Source organism: Aythya marila (assembly GCF_965140915.1).
Source record: "Aythya marila genome assembly, chromosome: 3".
In the NCBI taxonomy this organism is placed as follows: Eukaryota; Metazoa; Chordata; class Aves; order Anseriformes; family Anatidae; genus Aythya; species Aythya marila.
In genome coordinates, this window is record NC_139044.1 from 86,125,091 (window position 1) to 86,141,758 (window position 16,668).

At 46.2% G+C, this 16,668-nt stretch overlaps 1 protein-coding gene across 6 annotated transcripts in view; it reads right to left on the reverse strand.

Moving 5' to 3' along the window:
• Positions 1–13,097, reverse strand: part of MYO6 (myosin VI) — a 105,962-nt gene extending 92,865 nt beyond the window's left edge. For all 6 annotated transcript variants that reach the window (XM_082757254.1, XM_082757253.1, XM_082757252.1 and 3 more), the window contains exon 1: positions 13,061–13,097. The gene's annotated coding sequence lies outside the window, so the exon portion shown is untranslated. The remainder of the gene's footprint in view (positions 1–13,060) is intronic.
• Positions 13,098–16,668: the final 3,571 nt, after the last annotated feature.

Below are 16,668 nucleotides of genomic sequence, written 5' to 3' on the forward strand. Positions count from 1 at the left end.
TCAGCTTTATGGACTTCTGTCCTACAGCACTCCAACTTAAGGTCACCTAAGCACTCTTTTGGGACTCTGGTCTGGATGTCTCAAGCCCTTCCTACATTACACCAAATATACTCTCTGTTACAGAGGCACATCGTCAATCTATCTCCTCTGTACAGTGACCCAGAATTTGAGTACTGTGGGAGCTTAACCTACAGCCATCAGGGAATTCTACACTGAAGTCAAATATGACAAATTCAAAGCCCTTCTTGTGAACAGAAATATTCCAAGTGACCTTTCACGACGGATATTTCTTCACACTGTTCTGGGATCTGTGCATGCTTTTGGAGGGGTGGGGAGGGCGGGTTACCACCAAATTCCTTGCAGATTTCCTGAAGCCACCGGAGCTATTTCCTCTTTGGAGCAGAAGTCTTTGTCAGAGTAGAGGCTTTGGTTTTGAATTATTCATGGGGACTAGGAAACTAAAAGCTTTTAAGCATAGTTGTCTTACAGCATTATATGATGAGAGAGCTTCTAAGGCCATTTTAGAAAAGATTCAAAGCGCAGCATGGAAGAAAAAGTCACGTATGGAATAGAGATGGAGTACCACGGAAACTCAGAGGGTTAAAGAAAGTCAGACGCTTCCTGAGGAGCTCAGAACAGCCAAACTCCGAGATTGACAATACGATGAAAACACAGTGTTTGTTCAGGCTCCAGAGGCCTATACAAAGCTTCAGAGCAATCTGAGGCAGGAACCCAGGAACAATCAAGTCCGAAAAGAGGAGAATGACAGTACAAATCTGACCAACTGACAATAAAACTCGATTCAAAGGACAAAAAAAAAAAAAATTACAATACATGCGCTCATCCTGCAGGCCCATTTTGGAAAATGCATCAACAAATGACAAATGAATCAGTATCCCCATCACACCATGTTACTGGAGACTCCACCTCTCTTTGCAAAGACTCGTGTTCCACCCTTCACCATAGCATACCTGTCTTCAATTACAGGGACATCCATGTTTCCTTCTACTGACTGAAGGACACAGGGTCTGAAGAAATATCTTATTATTTCTATTAAAAAATAGAGGATATTTAAAGGAAGTACTAGACTACAGAAGACTATATTTAAACCCGGAGTACATTTTTGCTACAGTATCCTCCAAAAAACAAAAGCAGCTGATACCTGCTCTTACTACAGAGAAGGAAAATCAGTAATATTAACCATCAACCTGCCATTGCATTTCAGTGTTGATGCTCTGTTAAAAGGAAATTCATTCTTCCTGAGTTTCTGCTTTATTTGGGTAACTAATAAACAGAACTCACTAAAGTATCATGGTTTACACTGACAGACTTACAAAAAAAAGTTTCTTAATCAACTTCAATAACTTGGAAACAACAAGGAAAGCCAGAAATTGATCAAATCCCTCCTCGACTGTCTGCACAACCAGCAACAGTCTTTTCCTATACTCCTTTCACAGACAAGGGTGAAAATGGTGAGTCATGCTGGCTAACCGCTCGGTCTCATGACCTGTGAAGGATACAAAGCTAATCTTGCTAGAAGAGAAATGCCACTGCATCTGGACTGTTAAGAGATAATATTTTATTATTATTAGGAAATGAAGAGTTAGCAAAATTTGCTCAAGTTCAAATTCAAACATACAACCAAGACACAAAAGTACATTTCAAAGTACATTTCGTATTTCATACAAAAATATGATAACGTTTGGTTGTGGGTTTTTTTTTTCAGCTTCTACTCCATAAAACTCATTCAGCTTTCACTAGGTGCAGTAGCAATAAATCTCTTCAGACATCTGGCAAGCTGTGCTGCATCATGTTCCCCTTCTGCTATGGAAGCTTCTAGCATTTTGACAGGATTCTGGAAGCCCGTTCACAAATTGTCCTGTAATACCATCACAGCAAGCCACAATAAACCAGGTGTGGCTTCAAGCAGGAATACTGAGCCACCCACCAAGTGCTCTAATAGCTCCAAAAGTCTTCCCACGTAAGTCTCTTGAACTGTTTTTTGCTGAAAAATATACTGGAAGAGAAGCACAGGGCAGAGGACTAATGCTTCACCTGATCTGCCCCCTTGTATAAGAATACAGAACATAGCTTAAAAGCCAGCTACAGTCAAATCAACAAATATGTAAATGGCAGGATGCCTGAAGATAATTAAGAGAAAACATGACAGAAGAATGGGCCACATCCTAGAAAATCGAGTGATACTTTTTCCAAAAAGAAATTCTGCTTGAAATGCTCTGGACTGCTCCTGGTTTTGGGGAACACCATGAAGCCAGGAGCTCTCTGTTTTGCCAGAGCTATCTCCACTGGTCCTGCATTCTTCCTTGCCTCTGAGCCCACGTGGAAGATGAACTATATCTTCCCAGCATTCGTTGAGCATGTCTGCAACCCAGCAAAGCCACTGTGCCAAACAGTATTTTCCCTATGTGGCTACTTCTGCCTACATCACCCCAGTCAACGTCAGCATTAGTACCTCTGGTTCTTACTCCTCTTCTCAAGCCCTTCTTCTCTACACTGCCCCACCTTACATATTAAGCTGCAGCTAAAATCAGCTTACAAAGTAGATCTTCAGCTCAACAGAACAGTATTCCCCCACCGCTGCTTCAGGAATTTAGTGACTCCGCACACATTTCAGGCAGCAAAAGGCACAGGGGTTTCTTTGCTAGGATGTTCTTGGCATGGTGAAAGTGCTTCTGCTGACCCAGAACAAGATCACTGTGTTTTTATCCAGTGCAAGGACCACTGTGAGTAGCCAAAGGAGTCCCCAGCAGAGCCGTAATCCTCAGTGGCTCACAAGAATAACAAAAATATACTCCATCCTGTAGATTTGAACAGGGTCAAGAACTTTCCATTGCCAGGCTTCCCAGGCTGAGCCTGGCCTGTGTGAGCAAAGCCTGCTATGACAGGAGTGTTTCATGCAGTAAATGTCACCTCCACGTCACTCTCCCAACCTCAGGATGATGAGCAGGGGAAATTGTAGGTTGACAGCTTCCAAGTAATTACACCCATTGCCACTTCAGTGCTTACTAGTGTTTCCACATGGGTCATCCTCAACAAGGGAAGGCAGAGTAGAGAAAGAGACGGATTTTGATGAAAACTCTCTATCCAATTCCTAAAGTCTCCCTCCACCAGCTGTCCTGACCTGTGTCTCTCCACTACCCTTCTCACTAGTCACCAAGCCTGGTTGCAAAGGAAAACAGAACCCCGCATCTCTTTCATTCTTTGAAAACTGTAATGATGCAGCCAGTTTTACTTGCTGTATCGGACAACTCCATTTGCAATCTATCCTGGTATCTGTAGTCCATGATGAACAAGGAGATTGTGAAGCTGCATTCTCATTTGTAGGACTGACGCCATGCAAATCCTTCTCATTTCCAGGAGGCTGTGAAACACAAAAGGCAGGATATCCTGGAAGCAGCAAGGTAAAGAAAAATAGAAAGAAAAGAAAAAAAAAAAAAAAGCAGGTGTCCTGGGAATAGCATTTACACAGGTCTTCTTTAAGGGCAGCAGCTGTCCCTGAAAACAGAAGTCTGATTCACAGGGAGCCACCTTGGGAAGCCACCCACAAATACCTGTGCTGGAAATACCAAGCATTCAGACCACACCCCCGCTGCAGCCTGAATGCCAGAGAGATCCAGGCAGACAATGGCTAAGACAATGCAACCCAATCCAGGTGACATGTTAACAGCATATCCTGGAGTTCTCATTCTGTTTTACGCTCCGGAGAACTCCAAGTAAATGCCATCACATGCATCTGGGTCAAAATTTGACTGCCATTACACCCAGCAGTGCAAAGATGCAGTATCAGCTATCACAGAACCGAGGTCTGCGTCCCACGTATGACTCACTACAGCCTGGAGCAGCAGAGCTTCACACCAAGCCACTGCCATTCCAGTTGGGTGGGTGCCCTTTGGGGAGACACCTGGGACCTCCCTCAGCTGGAGGATGATCTTGAAAAACCCTTTCGATCTTCTCACGTCCCTTCTTCTTGTAAGTATTGAATGATACCTGAAGACCTCAGCAGAGTGCAATGATGTAGAAGGCTGTGTGGTTTTCTGAATTGCCTAGGCACAGGTACAAGCTTTCACAAGTTCAGCAGAGTCCAAACCCTTACAGTAGGTGTTCAGAAGTGGTGTTGTGGCAGGAAGAGGAGGAAAAAAAAAAAAAAAACAAAACTTTTTTCAACATTAGTAGGCTGAAGATTGCTAAGATTGGAGCTTCAAAAATCAAGAGCCCCCCCACAGCCATAGAATTTCATTTATATGCTTACTAATATCACAAGACTAACTCCTCACAACATAAAACTGCTTTTCCTTCAGGTGAGGCTACTATTTCATATTCAGCTCAGTTCTCCTGTATCTTCACGTGTCCTGTAGTTAGGCAGCTTTTCCTTACGCAAAGGCCTGAAAAAAAGTAAAACTAAGTACTTGAAAACATCCTGTTTTTATCCCATAGATGTGCTTCCCTCACTGTCAGATCTACCACTACTAGGCTTCTGTGGGTTTGCCTGCACATGAGGAGTTTCTCATGACAAAGGTAGGATATTAATTTTAAATGGAGCAGCTAAGCAAACTAAATAAAATAAAGCCACACAACCCTCGTGCACTGCTAGAACTCATCACTTCAGATTTCTCCTTAAAATATGTACATTGGATGAGGTGGCAGGTCCCTTGCCGAAGGCTCCTGATTTACCCAGCTGCTCCCAAAGCTTTTTGGCCACTACCGAAAAGATGACTGATGGAGAGAAGAGACTGCTAGGAAAAGCTGGTGAGGGGTCTGGAGAACAAGTCCTATGAGGAGCGGTTGAGGGAGCTGGGCTTGTTCAGCCTGGAGAAGAGGAGGCTCAGGGGCGACCTTATCGCTCTCTGTAAGTACATTAAAGGAGGCTGTAGCGAGGTGGGGGTTGGTCTGTTCTCCCATGTGCCTGGTGACAGGACCAGGGGGAATGGGCTAAAGTTGCGCCAGGGGTGTTTTAGGTTGGATCTTAGGAACAACTTCTTTACTGAGAGGGTTGTGAGGCATTGGAAAGGGCTGCCCAGGATAGTGGTGGAGTCACCATCCCTGGAAGTCTTTAGAAGACGTTTAGATGTAGAGCTTAGGGATATGGTTTAGTGGAGGGCTTGTTAGTGTTAAGTCAGAGGCTGGACTCGACGATCTTGAGGTCTCTTCCAACCTAGACAATTCTGTGATTCTGTGCAAAGACGAGCCAGTTAGCTTTCAGAGATGACAACTAAGATGTGATTCCCAAATCACCGCCGTCATGGGGCGCAGTGCTCGGGCCGAGCTGTGAGGTGTGGGCCATGGGGCTCCCCGCAGCAGGCCACGGGCCAGCACGCTCCAGGGTCAGGCTGTACTTCAGCATGGGCTGAAAACATGATTTTAAAGCCCAGGCACAGTGAGGAGGGCAGCCCCCGATGCCACCCTCATGCCTTCAAAGAGGCAAACCGGCATTTTTGTCTCAATGTGATCCTTCAAGCGTTCCCTTTTGAATCTGCCAGGTCCCTCTGACCCCCTCAGGTGCCAGGCCTCTCCTGCCTCGGCATCGTCCCTTGGCTTTCAAAAGCTTGTCCAGAAGTAGCTGATCCCAAACAACTCCTTCCCTTCCTGCTAGTTCCCCTCTACCCCGCTTCTACCTCCTGACTAGGCCTAACCCAGCCCAGCCACGCCGCAGACAGGCCAGTAACATAAAGTATGCTTTGTTCGCCCTCTTCCCTCCCACTGGGATTCATAAAGAAACCAAGATTAACACCGAAAACAACTAATCTGTAATAGCTGGTTTTGTTTGAAATTAAACATATTTCCACAGCCATCTGATGCACTCCAAGCCTGTACTTCTCATGTGGATTCCCGATCTCTTTTTTTACTTAAAATCTAAAAATTAAAAGTCAGGAAACAATAGAACTGCATTCTTTGAAGGCATAAATACATTCTCCTTTTAAAGAGCTCAGGATTTGATCCAGGACCATAACAGAAGGGTTTGCAACAGAAGCTGCATTTAAAAAACAAAAAAAAAAAGTCTGTGAATCAGTTTAATATCTTAAAACCACTGAAAGTCTATGAATCAGTTTAGTATCTTAAAACCACTGATCATCTGATGCCTAAATGAACAGACACACGACCCTGCGTCAACAGAAATAAAGGAGCTGACTTCCCAGGCTTGTAAAAGATTTTTTTTTTGTTACAATTTACAAGAAATCTGATACAATATTTAGTAAATAAGTAAATGCCTTAAAAAGAAAAGGGGGAAAGCTGTAAGGATTTAAACTGAAAGAGCACATGGCCAAAATATTGTTTGTATTTATCATTATTGCTTTGGTGTTGAACATACCGACATGTAACTTAGCATGAAATACACAAATCTCCATAGCATCAGATGCCACACTGAAAGCCTGTATCTTCATTTATAATAGAAAAAGACCACTGCAGCTCCAAGGAAAGCAGTGGTTTAGTCCATGGCACTGCAAAAAACACGTTCTGTGGGTGTTGACCTTTCAAGCAAGACATGACTTGTACAGCATGATAGCAGACTAAGAAACTTCATGTTTAAGATTCCTCTCCCTAAGCTGGTAGAAATAATCTTTTTCCTTGGAAAGATGTGGAACTTCAAAACAAAACATAAAACAGCAAGCAAAATTTGTTTCAGATTATCATCAGAACATGATAGGAAACATCTTTGAAAGGGCATCCTTCCTCTAATCAAAATTTAAAATTTGTTCTTGTATAAATGACCTAGAAAATACTGAGATGTTACACTACTTTCAAAAGCTGAGAACGCATTTCCAAACAGCTGAAAGAAAATATTTTAAATTTATGGCACTCATGCAGTGAACCAAACCCGAGCTCAAGGTCCATATAATCTGAAATTATGCGTCTGACCGTGACTAATTTCAGATGCTTGCGAAGATGCAGGAGTGCTCTAACTGGATCACCGTTAAGACAAACATCACCTCACCACCTCTGAAACTTCTTCCAATTCTCCTGTACACTTTGTTCCTAGCAATTCTGATTTAATACAACTCTGACAAATGAGCCCATTTCTCTTCTGTCTCCTGGGAGCTGAGAAATTCGAAACAGCGTTCTTCCCATGGCCAGGAGAAGATCGGTTCCTGAACTCTGTAAAAGCATTAAAGTCTCAATGAAAATAGCTTACTCGCAGCAAAAAGCAAATAAGGACAATCAAGCGATGATGAAACACGCACATGTGTGCCCACAAATGAATCCACAGCTGGCAGGTCTATTTTTAGAAGAAAAAAATAAAAGAGGAGGAGTAAATGGGCCTGGCAGACTGCTCATCAAAAGGCAAACCCACGAGTAAGGGACGGAAACACGGCGTCATCCCTGCAGCACCCACATAAACAACGCTCCCTGCGCCACGGCACGAGCATACGACACGCTGCCATTCGTGGACCTGAACACCTGCTGAAAGGGCGAGCTGCACGAGCACAGGAAAGGCTTTCAATGATCGGAAAACACCGGAGAAATAACAAAAAGTAGACAAAGATTTATCTCCTCTGCTTCCCTACCTTTGTATATGATCCAAAATAAGGAGAAAAAAAAACAGTAGGAATAAAATTCCTCTCCTCCACCCTCAAAAATCACCACATCTACTAAAAATAAGTACTGGTATCTTTACATAGTAATAAAGCTCCATGCTATTTTAGGACCCTCTGAAGTTCATGGTCCTGTAAAATCCCCTCCAGTCCTGTTGTTCCAACTCTGAAAATCCCTCTGCATGCTCTTTATTTCTGCATTCCTCTCTGCAACAGGGCTAGTGAAGACAACAAAGGGTTACACAGGTTTCAAAGACTGCAAAAATGCTGCGGTTTCATGAGATGGGGTAAGCTGAACCAGTAACAATAACGTAATATAACAGGTAAACCCTTCATTTTCTGCCCCGTGTTTCTGTTCCTCACTACATACTCCTACTGCCCGGCTGTATAGGGTCCAAAACTCATTATATCCCTCTGCAGCGGGGAGATGGAGAAGAGAGATTGTTTTTGTTGCCTTCTGCAGAGTCAGCAGTTTGCACGGACCGGTGGAGGAGCCCACTGAACACCAGAGCCGCTGGGAAGGGAGGGAATGGCAGCGGGAAGATTTCCTGCTTTCGGGGGCCTGGCAAGCAATTGCATCAGCCCAGCTATTCACAAAATTACAACCCTAGAGAATCATTAGAATTGAAGTTATTAAAATATTTGTTAGTATTTTCATTCCCTAATGCTTTGATCCTCGTCCTGGAAACTTTGCAGCACGGAAGCAGAACCTGCCTACACCAGAGGTTAATGCATACATTAAACTTTGCCCTAAGAGACCAGCTGCAGAGCGTGTCCCTCTCAAAACACTCCAGTGCCTCTTCTCAAACAAGCAGAGGGCTACAGGGGGCAGCTCCGGCGCGCCCACAAACAGCCACCCAGCTGAGAAAATGAAGATGCAGCAAAGCAGCCAAACTTTGCCCCCAAAATTTTTATTGCTACCGTGTCTGCTGCTGGAGGGTGGGTGTGATGAACGAAGCGGGTGCGCTTGAATGAATTTGAAGCAACAAAGCTCAGATGGGAGCTCAAAAGCAGCGTGTCCCCTGCGTCCTCACCCAGACTCAGGCACAGCAAGCGACCGGCCGCCCAGCGCTGCTGCCTCCTGCGTGGCTTCTGCTCGGGGTCGTGCCTGAGAGGGACACTGCTCCCCTATAAGAGACCTCTCCTGAAACATGGTTACGAAAATACCACCTTCTGGTCAGGTTTCTGAGCAACTGGGAAGGAACCCAAGATCAGCAAAACTTTGTCACGTGTGATAATGGGAATTCTCTGAGCTATTTTTATGGATTCTTCATATTTAATTCAGGAAGCTTTTGCTACCAATAGAGCCACAAAACTAGCTGATATGAAAGAGCTTCTTGTGAAGCACTGACTTTGTTACAGTCCCTGTTCCTCTTTTTTTCACCCACAGGTCAAATTGGTCTGCTAACTGATGTTAGTTACAAAAAAAAGCAAATTCCTTTAGAAAACTAAATATTTATCCACTATGTAAATAATATTATTAATTTCTCCATCTGTCTTTGCAAAAATAATTCAGCAAGCTCACTGCATGAACTGCAATGTTGCTTCAAAAAGCAAATAAGTTTTGCTTTATTTGATATTTAAAAGGCCTTTTGTTGATTACTTAGGAGTTCAGGGTTCACCCAGACTTCCAGCTGAAGACTGGGAACTTTTCTGTCGATTCTTGTAAAAGCAAACTGGACCCTGAGACCTCCACATACAAATGTAGCCCCTCTCCAGCTCCCTAGCCCCTCTCTGTCTCTAGCAGCCACCAACCCATACGACCACCATGCTACCAGAAGCAGCTGCGATGCCTGCGAGAGTTGCACTCGAGGCTGTGACAGCAGGGTAAACACAGCCAGGCTGCAACTCATTCCTCATCCCTCACTCACTGGGAAAAAACTGAGAGTGCTGCAGGGGGTCCCACACCACCTTCCAGGAGGCCACGTTCACTGGTCCACACTTCATTTACAGGCGGCGATTCAAAACCAGCATTTTCCCACGTGTTCTTTCTATTATTAGTGCCCGTCAATACTGCAGAAATACATCTTTAAGTCTCAGTCACAATCACAGCACAAACCTACATGCACGATATGCTGTGTTAAAGTGTTACATCACTGATCAATTGTTATCTGTCTGTGCATAGTTTAAAAAGCAGAACCAAAATGAGGGTACCTAAACAAATGCACTCTGTTTTAAAAAGAAAATTAGATCGGACTTGTGGACTGGTGATTCTTTAAAAGTGATTCAGAACAAAAGACTGTAAATTTGAACACAGATTATACAGCATACAGTATATACTACAGTAGATGACAAATGGCTCTGTTTCTATTCCTCTGAGTTTTGTGGTTTAAATCACAGTCTGATCCCAAACCTACATTTCCTACAGGATTACAGGCTGCACCCTTAAACCACAGCATTTTGTTGTTGAATGCCACAATATGCATTCAGCCTTGACACTACTTTAAACAAAATGCATTAAGCTGCAACATCAGATCACCAGAAATAACTGAAAGAATCCAGCTCAGTATCACAGAAATTGCATTTCTTTTGAGCACTCAAATGACTTTTTCCAGGAAGAACTCAAGTTCAAGTTTTTCCTGAAGAACTCAAGTTCAAACCTCTGCACAGGAACGAGTTGTGAGGAAAGTCTTTAATACATCCTTAATACAAGTCCTATTCTATTTTCAAAAACCTTCCCAAAGGGGAGGCTCCCCAAGCTCAGTTTGTCCCAGATTTTCCCAAAGCACAACCACTGTTACTATCTAAATCAAATCCTCAGTACAGACTAGTTCCATCGTTTTCGATATAATCACTGACAGACAAAAACTCAGTAATGATAAGGCTGTAGTATCTTCTTATCCCTGACCTTGACCTCTTTCTGCTGGAACTGAGCTTGCTTGGCCTTTGTAGGCTATGCTTTCCAAACACGCATGGCCTCTGAAGATCACACTTTCCAAACCCTTCCTGAACCTTGATGACAATTTCTTCCAGACCATAGTTCACATTTATGTTCCCTAAAGGACAGAAGCCAAAACGAAACACATTATATTATCAACTCAGACATCACTAGATCCAAAAGTTAGGTGATAAACTTTCACGTTACTGCATCCCACTGCTTGCTGCCATCCCCCCGAGCCCTCAGACCCATCTCCACAGCATTGCTGCCGGGTGGGCTTTACCCATCTGCACTATGGGATCTCCTTCCTGAACACAGTATTTTGTGCTTGAACACAGCCATTGAAATTGGTACTGCCTGAGCCGCCTTTCCCGTTTGATGACAGCATGTAACCACTCCTCGAGAGCAATCCCCTACCCCAAAGCTGTATCTAGGCCTGGTCCCTTTGGCTCAGCTGTTCCCAAATACTTCAGATGAACAAATAATGTCCCTAAAAGCAGACGTTCGGGGTCAGAGAGCAGGTCTGCTGCTTCCAGTGTGCTGCCTGCAGTCCTGAATGCCTAGAATACAAAAATGTGGTAAATACCTGAGGGTATTTTGCCAGCATACTCTCCCTGGCTCCATCCACAACTCAGCAAACCCCAGGGCTGCAGCAGGTAAGAAGGGGGGGACTTAGGGGATTTTTCTGCTATGAATTTGTCCGGCTGCTTTTTATGTCCCTTCGAACTTTCAGCATCCACATGCTTCGGAAAGGATTTCCAAAGCTTAAGTAGCTACACACTGGGTAAGTAAAAAACACCCCTTTTGTTTTGAACCTGCCAGCTTAATCTCATGCTTTGACATTTTGTACTGAAAGCAGCAATAAAAAAAATATTCTCTTCTCACCTTTGCCACATTGCTTGCACCATCATCTATCACATTTCCCCATCAAAATCCCTGAAACCCCAAAGTTTTCCTTGGACCAGCATAATTAAACACCAAGAGAGGATGAAGGTTAGTCTGAGTCACGAGACCTTCTTCGCCTTCGCAGACCAGGCACGGGGAGCCAGGACTAAACCTTGGTTCTGGGAGCAGCTCGGTTAATGTGTCCAAAAACTGACCCAGCATCACACAGCAGCGCGTGGCGACCCCCAATTCCGAGGGTCGCAGTTCTCAGGACAGATTATGCACAAACACCCACTCAGGCTGGAAATACGGGGGTGGGGGAATTAGTTCAACTTCTGGGCTAATACTGAGATGCTTTTTACTTCAGGAAGCTAATAAGCCTCGCAGCAAACTTTACTGCCTTTATAGTTTCACAAAGGCATAACTGTGCTTCCACTAAATAGTTTATTAACTTACACGCACTGAAAACACATCCGCTAAAAATACAGACTAAGTCCTAATTTCTACTTCTGAAGCCTCTGCAGTGTTGTTTTTACTAACTTTTACTGTTTTTACTAACTTTTACTGATATTTACTCCTCCAACTCAGCAATAAACCTGTGTCTTTTTTTCCTTTGTAGTTGCTTTATAAAATTTATGCTCCTTATCTAACTTGTGCATGGCACTTAAGAAAACAGTGCAAGACAACATTTATTTATACTTGTACAAATAGCACAAGGAAAATTGCGATCATTTCTATAGTTCCCAGGATTTTTTTCCCTAGCATTCTTCTCTCTCTCTTGAAAACAAGAACTGTGGGTTAATCTTAAATGAGGCGTTCATCTCTACCCCTGTTAATATGCCACTTTTGTAGGAGAAGGAAGGCTGAAGGCTGTTGCCAACCTTTGCCCTCCGGTGACTGCTAACCCAGTCCAGAGGCCACTCAGCCGCCTCCTGATGCCAAACAAACCGTGAGGAATGGGACGGCTCCAAAGAGCTCCCCTTCCTTCCAGGAACCAGGCAGGACACTAGGGCTGAAGTCAGCAGAGTATAAACGAAATAACAGGTAGCAACCAGGCAGCCCGTGATCTCCTCATTTAGCTCCTTCATTTTCACAGCCGGCAATGGGGCTGGCTGCTTAGGAATCCGCCTGCCGTGCACCGGGCAAGCAGCAACAACACCAACCAGGCACCGCAAGCCGCACCGGAGCCTTCCCATGGAGCCAGGAATGCGAATGGCAGGCGTCAGACACTGGGTTTTGGTAGGGGCGAGCCCTGTGGTCCTCGAGCTGCTTCCCCAAAGCGCAGCCTGCTGCAGGACCTCGAGCAGACGACGTGCGCTGAGGGACGATGAGGGTCGGGTCCAGCTCTGGAGAAGTTTTACGTCCCTGGCAATGCCAGCCCTGCCGGCACCGAAATGTTTGCAAAGGGGGAGTTTGGATGAAGCTCGCTGTAACTTAGCGCGCACAGCATTTTACGGGGGATGATACTTAGAAAAAAAAAAAAAAAAAAAAAAAAAAAAAAACACACAAACACGAACCCAATGACATTTCAAATGACACCTCGCCGTGCAATGCCCTGCTTTCGCCTAGGACAGAGCGGAGCGAGCCCACCACAAGCCCTTAGACCCAAGGCAGCACCTGGCGAGGAAGGCCCGGCTGCACGCAGCTCCCCGCAGCCAGGGCTCCGGGGGAGGGCTCCCCTTTTTCCCTGCCAGCCCCTCGGATCCCTCCCCGTGCCCTGCCGCCCCTTCCTCCCTTCCCCCGGTACCTGCCCAGCCCTGCCGCTCCAGCTCCGCGCCCGGCCGCCGCTGCGCTGCGCTGCTCTGCGCCGCCCCCGCCCCTGCCCCTGCCCCCGCCTGGCCCGGCCCGGCGCGGCCCGGCCGGCAGCACGGCACGTCAGCGGCACGGGGCGGGGAAGGGCAGCAGCAGGAGGAGGAGGAGGAGGAGGGGGAGGAGGAGGAGGAGGGGGAGGAAGAGCAGCCCGGGCCCGCCGCCCTTCCCCCGAGCTGCCCCGCAGCGGGGGGGGGGGAGCTGAGGGGGCCCCTGCGGCCTGCTGCGAAACGCCGCGCAGGGGCTGGCTCGGGGCTCCGCCGAGCTTTGCTAGGGGCGATTTGTTCTTTTTTTTTAATTATTTTCTCTTTTCTCTTTCTTTTTTGGACCGCTGTGGTTATGTAGAGTGTTGGGCTTGTGTGAATTGACCATATAGCTTGTAAAGGAGGGTGTGCAGTATTTGGTGGCTCTCGTGGAAGATGAATGAAAACCGCCCCGAGTCGTTCGTGTTGGAAAAGTCCTCTAAGGTCATCAGGTCCAACAAGTCCACCACAAAACCATGTCCCTAAGCACCACATCCACATGTTCTCTTGAAGACCTCCAGGGATGGTGACTCAGCCGCTTCCCTGGGCAGCTGGTTCCAATGCTTCACAACCCTTTCAGTAAAGAAATTTCTCCTAATATCACAGAATCATTAAGATTGGAAAAGCCTTTTTGACCTCCAAGATCATCTGCTCCAACCACCCCCTACCACCAGTATCACACTAAAACATGTCCCTAAGCACCACACACAACCTTTCCTTGAACACCACCAGGGACGGTGACTCCACCACCTCCCTGGGCAACCCGTCCCAGTGCCTGACTGCTCTTTCTGAGAAGAAATGTCTCCTTGTTTCCAACCTGAACCTCCCCTGGAGCAACTTGAGGCCATTTTTTCTTGTTTTATCACTTGGTGCATGGGAAAAGAGCCTGAACCCCACCTCACTGTTGTTCTCACTGCTGTGACCACCCTTATTTCTGGGGATCCACAGATACATTGTGAGCCCTGTGTCACACCATGTGGAGAGGCCAGGATGGTGCCCATTGCACAGTGCACGTGCCAGCTGCCCTGCCCTCACGTCCACTGACATCCATGTCACCCTGTGGGTTTTCTCGCCCGCGCCCAGCTGTTTACCCCAGGGGCTGCCAGCAGCAAGCCGGCGTGATGCAAGAGCGCGACCTGGCTGGGCAGCGTTGCACCATACCTGAGCTGCGTGTCACTCCGCCGAGGACACGTGCAGCCAGCCCTCCTTAAGCATCTGTGTGAGTCCTGTATCACCTCCCCAGCCCTTGGGTTCAGCGGCATTCCTCACATCACCCGCTGGTTCGTCAGTTTGCCCATAAACACTTGGCTTCTTTTCATGCGGTACTTGGCGAGCGGCACTATTATCCTGATTGTGTGTGCAGCGCCTCCATGCCGTCTACCTGGGCACCATAAAATTCTTGTACTTCTTGGTACAAACCAACCAGGTGTGCTTCCCTTTGTGCCCTTTGTAACGTTTGGAAAACCCCAGGATGCTTGGAGTACAGTCACTGCTAACAAATTTAAATAAAATATTTTCTTCCAGCCCTTATCTTCCCCTGTAGATATGCCAGTCCTAACTGCATGGCCTCTTTCAGAAGCAAAGAGAAATCACAGGGAGTTTTCTAGGGAAGGGGTTCTGTCACAAAACGACATGAATGTGCACGTGGAAATGGAGTTGAAGAGCACAAAGCGTGCCAGTAATCCTGCAGCTCAGGCAAAACACAGGTGGGAGTAAATCCTGTATCCAGATTATCATTTCTGTGCCTCATAAAACTTGCTATAAGCTTGTTTTGTTCTGTTTTAAACAGTACGCACACCTGCAAGGTGGCAAGCTGAATTGACAGTGGCATACTCATTTGACATAATATAAGAATGTTTAACAATTTTGGCAAAATGTTTCAAAACTTGTGGAGAATGGGAGTTTATCTGTGTCATAACCTTTAGGGCAGTACTTTGTATGGTCAGTCTTACTTTTATCTGTAGAAGACAGATAAGAATAATCATTATCTGGGTAAAGTATATGGCTGGAAAACTAAATGAAAATGTAAATTTGATGACTGGATCCAAAAAAAAAAAATGTTAGCAAAACAGGATACAGTGTCAGGAAATGATCAACAAAGTATTTTCTAGTGTAAACAAGGCAGCCAATCCTACTGGAAGTGCTGCGGAGCCGGGGACTATCTCACGATCTGAGCTGCCCCTCCCTGCCGAGGAGGAGCGAGTTGCTGCTCTCTCCCTTTCTTCTCCCTGGGAATTCTAAAAATAACTCAAGACACAGCAGTGTTTGTTCTGTAAATCTTCTGGGGAGATAGAGGAACATTCACACAAGTGAAATATGAGTGCAGGAACTTCAACCTAAGCAAAAGAACAAAAGGATGAAAGAGAAATCAGGCAAAATGTATTTTAGCATTGCCATTTTCTCCAGGTAAGGAGGCAGGCAGGAAGCATTTCAGATGCCATTCCTAGGAAAGCTCAGCTGAAACCAGAGAGGCTGGTCAGACTGAGGCTTTTCACAACACCAGGAACAGCATGGATAGCTTGGAGACTCAAAACAGTTTTTGCTAAAAAGCTCTTTTAGACTACTGATATTTATAAGGGACAGACACAGCTCAGTATCTGTGGGGAAGCCCAGGGTGCCAGTGCCGTGACTCAGGTCTTCCTGTGCCTCTGTCACGTGGCAGAACCACAGCAGCGTGCCCATTCAAAGGTCACCAGGCACAGGTGATATTTGTAGGAATAGCCGTCCTCCAGCTGCAGGTTCACACGTTACCTGTTGCTCTACAAGGGTCTGTTGGAATGAACAAGAGATACATTGGCACGTCTTCAACAAGTTTGTGGATGACACTAAGCTGAGGGGTGCAGTTGACAGGCTTGAGGGAAGGGCTGCCATCCAGAGGGACCTGGACAGGCTCGAGAGGTGGGCCTGTGTGAGTCTTGCGAGGTTCAATAAGGCCAAGTGCAAGGTCCTGCATGTGGGTCAGGGCAGTCCTCAGTATGATTACAGGCTGGGTGAGGAATGGATGGAGAGCAGCCCTGCAGAGAAGGGCTTAGGCATGCTGCTGGCAAACTGGATATGAGCCAGCAGTGCATGCTTGCAGCCAACCGTATCCCGGGTTGCATCAAGAGCAGCATGGCCAGCAGGGCAAGGGAGATGATTCTCCCCCTCTGCTCTGCTCTCATGAGACCCCACCTGGAGTGCTGTGTTCAGATCTGGGGCCCCCAGTGCAAGACAGACAAGGACCTGTTAGAGTGGGTCTTGAGGAGGGCCTTTCCTATGAGGAAGAGTTGGAAGAATTGGGGTTGTTCAGCCTGGAGAAGGCTCTCAGGAGACATTATGGTGGCCTTTCAACGTATAAAGGAGGATTACAAGAAGTATCATACATAGGGAAAAATTTTTACCAGGTCCTGTAGTGACAGGACAAGGAGAAAGAGTTTTAAACCAAAAGGTTGTCACAGGAACAGGTTGCCCAGAGAAGCTGTGGATGCCCCATCCCTGGAGGTGTTCGAGGCCAGGCTGGATGGGGCTTTGGGCAACCTGGTCT